The 6,149-nt window shown below is 42.4% G+C and overlaps 1 long non-coding RNA gene across 1 annotated transcript; it reads right to left on the reverse strand.

The window, feature by feature from the left end:
* Window positions 1–2,301: 2,301 nt before the first annotated feature.
* LOC105495026 (uncharacterized) lies at window positions 2,302–5,423 on the reverse strand. Its single transcript, XR_011608486.1, has 3 exons — window positions 5,393–5,423; window positions 2,826–2,877; window positions 2,302–2,434 (listed from the first exon to the last, which is right to left on the reverse strand). It is a non-coding gene; the product is annotated as an uncharacterized lncRNA (long non-coding RNA).
* Window positions 5,424–6,149: the final 726 nt, after the last annotated feature.

Here is a 6,149-nt window from a genome sequence, read left to right on the forward strand (position 1 = left end):
TGATCCGCTTTCACTGCTGTTTATCCTCTTGTTATTCTTAACATCTGCAAAGTAATCAATGGAATTATGACAGCATGCACCGTGACCATTCTCCCTTGCTTGCCAAGCTAATTCACTCCTCAGTCTCCAGCACAACTTACAGCGCAGCCTTGACTGAACTCGGAGACCTGAGTCCCAAACCCACCTCTGCCGCCGATGTAATGTGTGACTTTCAGGATGACCCTGCCCTTCTCTGATCTCAGCACCTGGCTCTATAAAAGGGATGAGAAGATTGCAGATAAAGAAAGTGTGGGCTTTAGAATCGAGTACACTTTATATAGAAAATGAACATATGTGGTTTGACGTGCCCAGAATCCATACATTCTTCTGATAAAAGTCCTCTGGTTTTCTTTAAGAGACATCCCCCACTACACCACACACTTTCAGCCCTTAAGGTTCTGAAGGAGTTGATGACTCACCACCTAGATTGTCCAATCAGAATCACAATAATTTGTTTTGGGATGTGCAGTGACCTAATTAATGTCCATGGGCATCAACTGTGCAACTTTTGTTCAAACCACTGGGAAAAGATTTTCCTTTTCACTGGCTGGATCAGCTAGTAGGCTTTAGGCTATGGCTGCTTGGGGACATCTTGCTTTAGAAGATTTGGGTCAAAGCGTAAAGAAGCCTTTATGTTATGCTAAGAAGTATGAAGGCTTTGCCCTGAATTTGAGGGAAGGGAATGTCCAATTTTTTTTATTTATTTTTATTTTTATTTTTTTCACCAGAGTATCTATAAATAGAAGAGGACAAATTATGTAACTATTCTTTCTGAAGTGCTGAACTCATCACTTCAATTGCAAAATGTCACCAACGACTCTTGTTGTCTCAGCTTCTATACACTCATGCATACTTTGATTACTTGTTTTAGGCTGGGCAAGGTGGCTCATGCCTGTAATCCCAACACTTTGGGAGGCTGAGGCGGGTGGATCATCTAAGGTCAGGAGTTTGAGACCAGCCTGGCCAACATGGTGAAACCTCATCTCTACTAAAAAATACAAAAATTATCCGGGCATAGTGGCATATACCTATAGTCCCAGCTACTTGGGAGGCTGAGGCAGGAGAATCGCTTGAACCTGCGAGGTGGAGGTGGCAGTGAGCCAAGATCGCGCCACTGCACTCCACACTGGGTGACAGATCAAGACTCCATCCAAAAAAAAAAAAAAAAAGTTTTAATGTTTAAAATATTCTGCCCTTTAAAAAATATTTAAAGTTATTAGTCCCAGGAAGTTCTTCCTGTTTCACCTGTGGCTTTCTGACTCTCCCAGTTTATTGTCAGGTATCTTCAGGGCTATAGGTGCTCCACTTTGAAATATACGGCTTTAAATAAGAGGCAGACATGGAAATTTGGGGAGGGGGGTAATGTAGCCTAATATTAACTGTACATTGAAAGATAACTCTGAGCCTTGATATCTCTTGTCCATAATTTCCAGGGTCAGGGTTGCAGCAGATGTTCCTACAATCCCACATGAACCTTGACAAGAGGTCAAGCCTGTTACCTTTTTCTGGAATTCTCCAGTTGCTCTACTCATTCATATCACAACAATCCTTCACACATAAAGTTGACTTTTCCCAAGGACACAATAGTCCTTGCTGCTTCCATCAAATTTTATTTCCCCGTGGGGCCACATGCTGCTGGGAGATAGATTCCTGTTAAATTGCTTTGATAAAGTTGATTATGGGCCTTAGATCCCGGAGCTTTCCTGGAAGTTACGATAAAGCTTTTAACTGAAATCTGTCTTAGTACTGACCTAATCTCAGGAGGGTCAGTTTATACTTCTTAAGGGTCACCCTGAAATATTGTGGAATCCTTATAGTATAGAAAAGGGATCCATAACTGATTGGGACGAGGGTCACAGACTCTTTTAGGAATCTGATGAAAGCTCTGGGCTCCTCTACCCTCCCCTCCAAAAAATGCCTCTTACGCAAAATGTTAAACACAATTTCAGGAGCAAGGTAGACACTCCAAAAACCTTATTCTGATATTAGGTTAAAATCCGGGGATAAGAATGTCAGAACTGGAGGAAATCAAAAGTATCTGGCCCAGTTGGTCCACTGAATAATAATGATAATCATCATCATTATTTTAAAAAATCACATATTATGTGTTTCTTATGTACTAACCACTCTGATGAGACTTTACATTCATCATGTCATTAAAATTTTACAATCACCCAGCCTATTACATACCATGTCATCCCCACTCTACAGATGAGACAACCGAGAATCCCAGAGTTTAATCCCAGAGTCCTTACTTGTGGACAGCAAGCAACTGAGTGGCAGAAGGCAGCTGCCTCCTAGATCCATGTTCACATCCACTGTGCATTCCCACCTGGTTATCCATAGTTGCTGTTGTCACCCTTCCTACCAAGTAACAGGAACCCACTGATGCTACCTTAAGTACAAAAGGGGTTTATTATAAGGAAGGAGATTAGGGTGTCCTACAGAATCTATAAGCAAGGAATTAGCTGAATTGGAGGAATCACCTGGGACTTAGATATTGGTTTGCCATAGGAAACAAAAATAAAAGCAATCTGTCTGTTATGAAGTAAATGTTTGTGTCTCCCCAAAATTCAAACATTGAAGACCTAACCTCCACTGTGACTATATTTGGAGATAGGTCCTGTGAAGAGGTGATAAAGGATAAATGAGGTCATAACTGTGAAGTTCTAATCTTACTACAGAGCTGCTACCTTTATAAGAAGCAGAAAAGACAGTCTTCTCTCTCCACCATGTGAAGACACAATGAGAAGGCAGCCATCTGCAAGCCAGGAAGAGAGCCTTACCGGAAACTAAACCCTGCCAGCAACTTGACCGTAGATTTTCCAGCCTCCAGAGCTGTGAGAAAATAAATTTCTGTTGTTTATGCCAACAGTCTATGGCGTTTTGTTATGGCAGCTTAAGCAGGCTAGGACACCCTCCTTCTTTCCCTCCAGATGAAAAAAGAAAATCAACAAACGGAAATCCTTTTTCCTTAGCACGAAGACTAGGTCACCGGATGAAGATGGCCTCTCAGAACCACACATACCCCAAATGAATGAAATGCTGAAATTGCAAAGGTCGATGCCTCAAATGCCTAGAAGAGCCAGACAGGGAACAAAAGCGAGCGAAGTGCACTGGATGTGCACAAAAGGGGAGAGGTAGGGGTTGCAGACATGCAAGCCGCCACTCAGCACCAGCCAGCCTTGCCATGTAAAGATTCATGTCAAGTGTTGGCAGATTGTGCCCCTTCATTTTTTTTAAAAAAAGAAGCTCATAATCTTCATTTTCATATGAAATTCCCAGATTTTTAAACATTGCAAACTTGTGTGGTCCAAACTAAACACACATATAAGCTCCTTTCTAAACTGAGGGCAGCTAGTTTGTGAGCTATGTGTACAAAGCCCATTTAGAATCCAGATGCAGAGGACGTAGGGAGGGGAGAAGAAAGAGGACATGCAATGGAGTCATAGACCCAGATTCAAATCTTAGTCTTCCACTTCCTTGCCATGCAACCCTAAAGGTCGCCTAACCTCTCTGATCATCCCGAGATAATCATTCTATTGCTTCCAGTATTTTTTCCAGTACAAATAATGCCGCTGTAAAGATTGCTGCACAGATGTCATGTGTATTGCATGTTTCTCTGCAGGATAAATTCCTAAAGAGGAAACTGTCACGGATTGTATTCTCTAGAAGAGATGCCGAGATGGAGTTTGGGTTGCAAAATATTTATTAGGAACGTATGTCCATGCATGAACTTGTATATAAAAGTTCATAGCAGCGTTATTCATAATAATCAAAAACAGTGGAAACAACCCAAATGTCCATCACTTACGAATGGATGAATGAAATGTGATATTTCCATACAATTGAATAGCATTCAACAATAAAAAGAAATTTGCCACTGATACATGCGATAACATGGATGAACATGGAAAACACTAAGAAAAATAAGCCAGATGCAAAGGACCACATATTATATGATTCCATTTGTATGAAATGTCCAGAACAGGCAAATCTTTAGAGATGAAGGTAGTTTAGTGGTTGCCTAGGACTGGGCGTTTGAGGGAAATGAAAAGTAAACGCTAATGGGTATGGGGTTTCTTTAGGGGGTGATGAAAATGTTCTAAAATTGATTGTGATGACAGTTGCACAATTCTGTGAATATACTAAAAACTTATTTAATTGTACACTATAAATGGATGACTTACATAGTATATGCATTATGTTTCAATAAAAAAGGAAGGGAGAGAAAGCAGAATTGATCAGAGAAAAAAGTCAAAATGACAATGCAGGTCCAACGAAGCCAGCCAACCAGGCAGAACTGAAACAGCCAAGCCTTTATACCCCTGTCTCATTCAGTTACTGCATGTCAACTGCCCCGGAAGGGCATGACCTTGGGGGAGGGAGCTCCCTGCAGCTGTCAAAGGGGCTGACAGCTGGAGGCCATCTGCTGACCACACTCCTGTGTCTGGGCAGCAAGTCCTGCCTTAAAGGGGGATCTGAGAAGCGCATCTCCATGTCTACCTCACCAATTCTAAAAGGAAATTTAATTAATTTTGATAGATATGACTACACTACACTATTGTCCCTGTTATCACTGTCATTCAAGAATTCTTCGCCCACCAGTAACATTTTTATATCTGGCAGATGGGATCCCATTGAACAACAATAAGAGATAAATTTTAGAAGACCACACTGAGGAATACCTAAAACGCCATGTGAAAGACTTCATTTTCTCTTGTAAGGATCAGGGAACCCTAGCCTGGTTTTGTTGTTTCGCACAGAAAACTGACACAATGTAAAGCTACATATTAGAATACTTAACTCTAGGGACAGTATGCAAGATGGACCAGAAAGGGAAGACCCAGAAGACAGGGAGACTAATTAGTAGGCTATGGAAGTCACCTAGGCATGGGGTGGGGACAGTAGGTGCTTGCTATAGAAAGGAAAGGAAAGGAGAGAAGAAAGAAGCTAATTCATCTGGAGGTGAATTAGACCTGCGTAAAGCGAGAAGGTGACTCATTTTGGCTTGAACCCAAGGGTAGATGCTCAGGCTGTAACCCACCATGATATTGACTTCCTAAAAATCCTCCGCATTTATCCATATCCCTCCATTTCCACTAACACCACTGCCATATTTTGCTCGGAAACTCCACCAGCCTTCATACTGATTTCAGAACATCCATTCCACACTTGCTACACTCTATTCTCCTTAGAGCAGTCAGAGAGAGGTTTTTAAAACTTAAATCAGGTCCTGTCATTCTCAGGCTCGAATTCCTTCAATCTTCTTGTTGTCCTCAGTATAAAGTACTATGTCTACAGGGCTCTCCATTATCCACAGCCTGCCCACCTCCCCAGCCTCACTTCTTACCACTCCTCCATTGTTTCCTTGCTGCTCTTCCTTCAATTCTCTGAAAGTTCCATGTTCCCTTTTGATTCTGGGCCTTCACCTATCCTGTTTCTCTGTGCTCAACATTCCATAGTCTCTTGCCTATTCATACGTAAACTGCAGGTGTTGAGTTAGATGTTGCCTATTCCAGGAAGCCTTCCTTGGATAAGATGCCTGCGTTAGATTGTCTACAAAGATGGCACCAATAGTTCTCCATCTCTGTATGCACCCGTGCTGCTCTTCCCAACATGAGATGGAGTGCGTTTCTTCATCCCTTGAATTGGGCTTACCATGTGACTTGCTTTGAGCAATAGAATGAGGCAGCAGTGATGTTCTGGGGCTTCAGAGTCCAGACCTTAACAGACTACAAAGCCTCTTCTGCTTTCATTCAGAGGGAACACAGCCACGGTGTAAAGCAGCCCGGGCTATCCATCACCATTTGTGATGCGCAAAGTTGGAGGTGACATTGGAGAGCTCTCAACAAAACTAAGCTTGGTTGAAACACCTGGAAGACCAGGTCCCCATTCATACACCTGTAAACCATGTACAGGTGGCAGAAGAAATCAAAATCCTTCTGTCCCCAGGGGCCTTGGAGACCCTGTTTTTCTCCCAGGGCTGCCACTTAGTCATGAGATAAAGCAAGGACAGAGTTTCCCTAGCATAGGAGAAATGTGACTGTAATGAGTGCAAGCCAACCTCTGCCTCTGGGACAGGCTACACCTCTACTGTCTCTTGAGGA

Source organism: Macaca nemestrina, chromosome 10 (assembly GCF_043159975.1).
Source record: "Macaca nemestrina isolate mMacNem1 chromosome 10, mMacNem.hap1, whole genome shotgun sequence".
Lineage (NCBI taxonomy): Eukaryota > Metazoa > Chordata > Mammalia > Primates > Cercopithecidae > Macaca > Macaca nemestrina.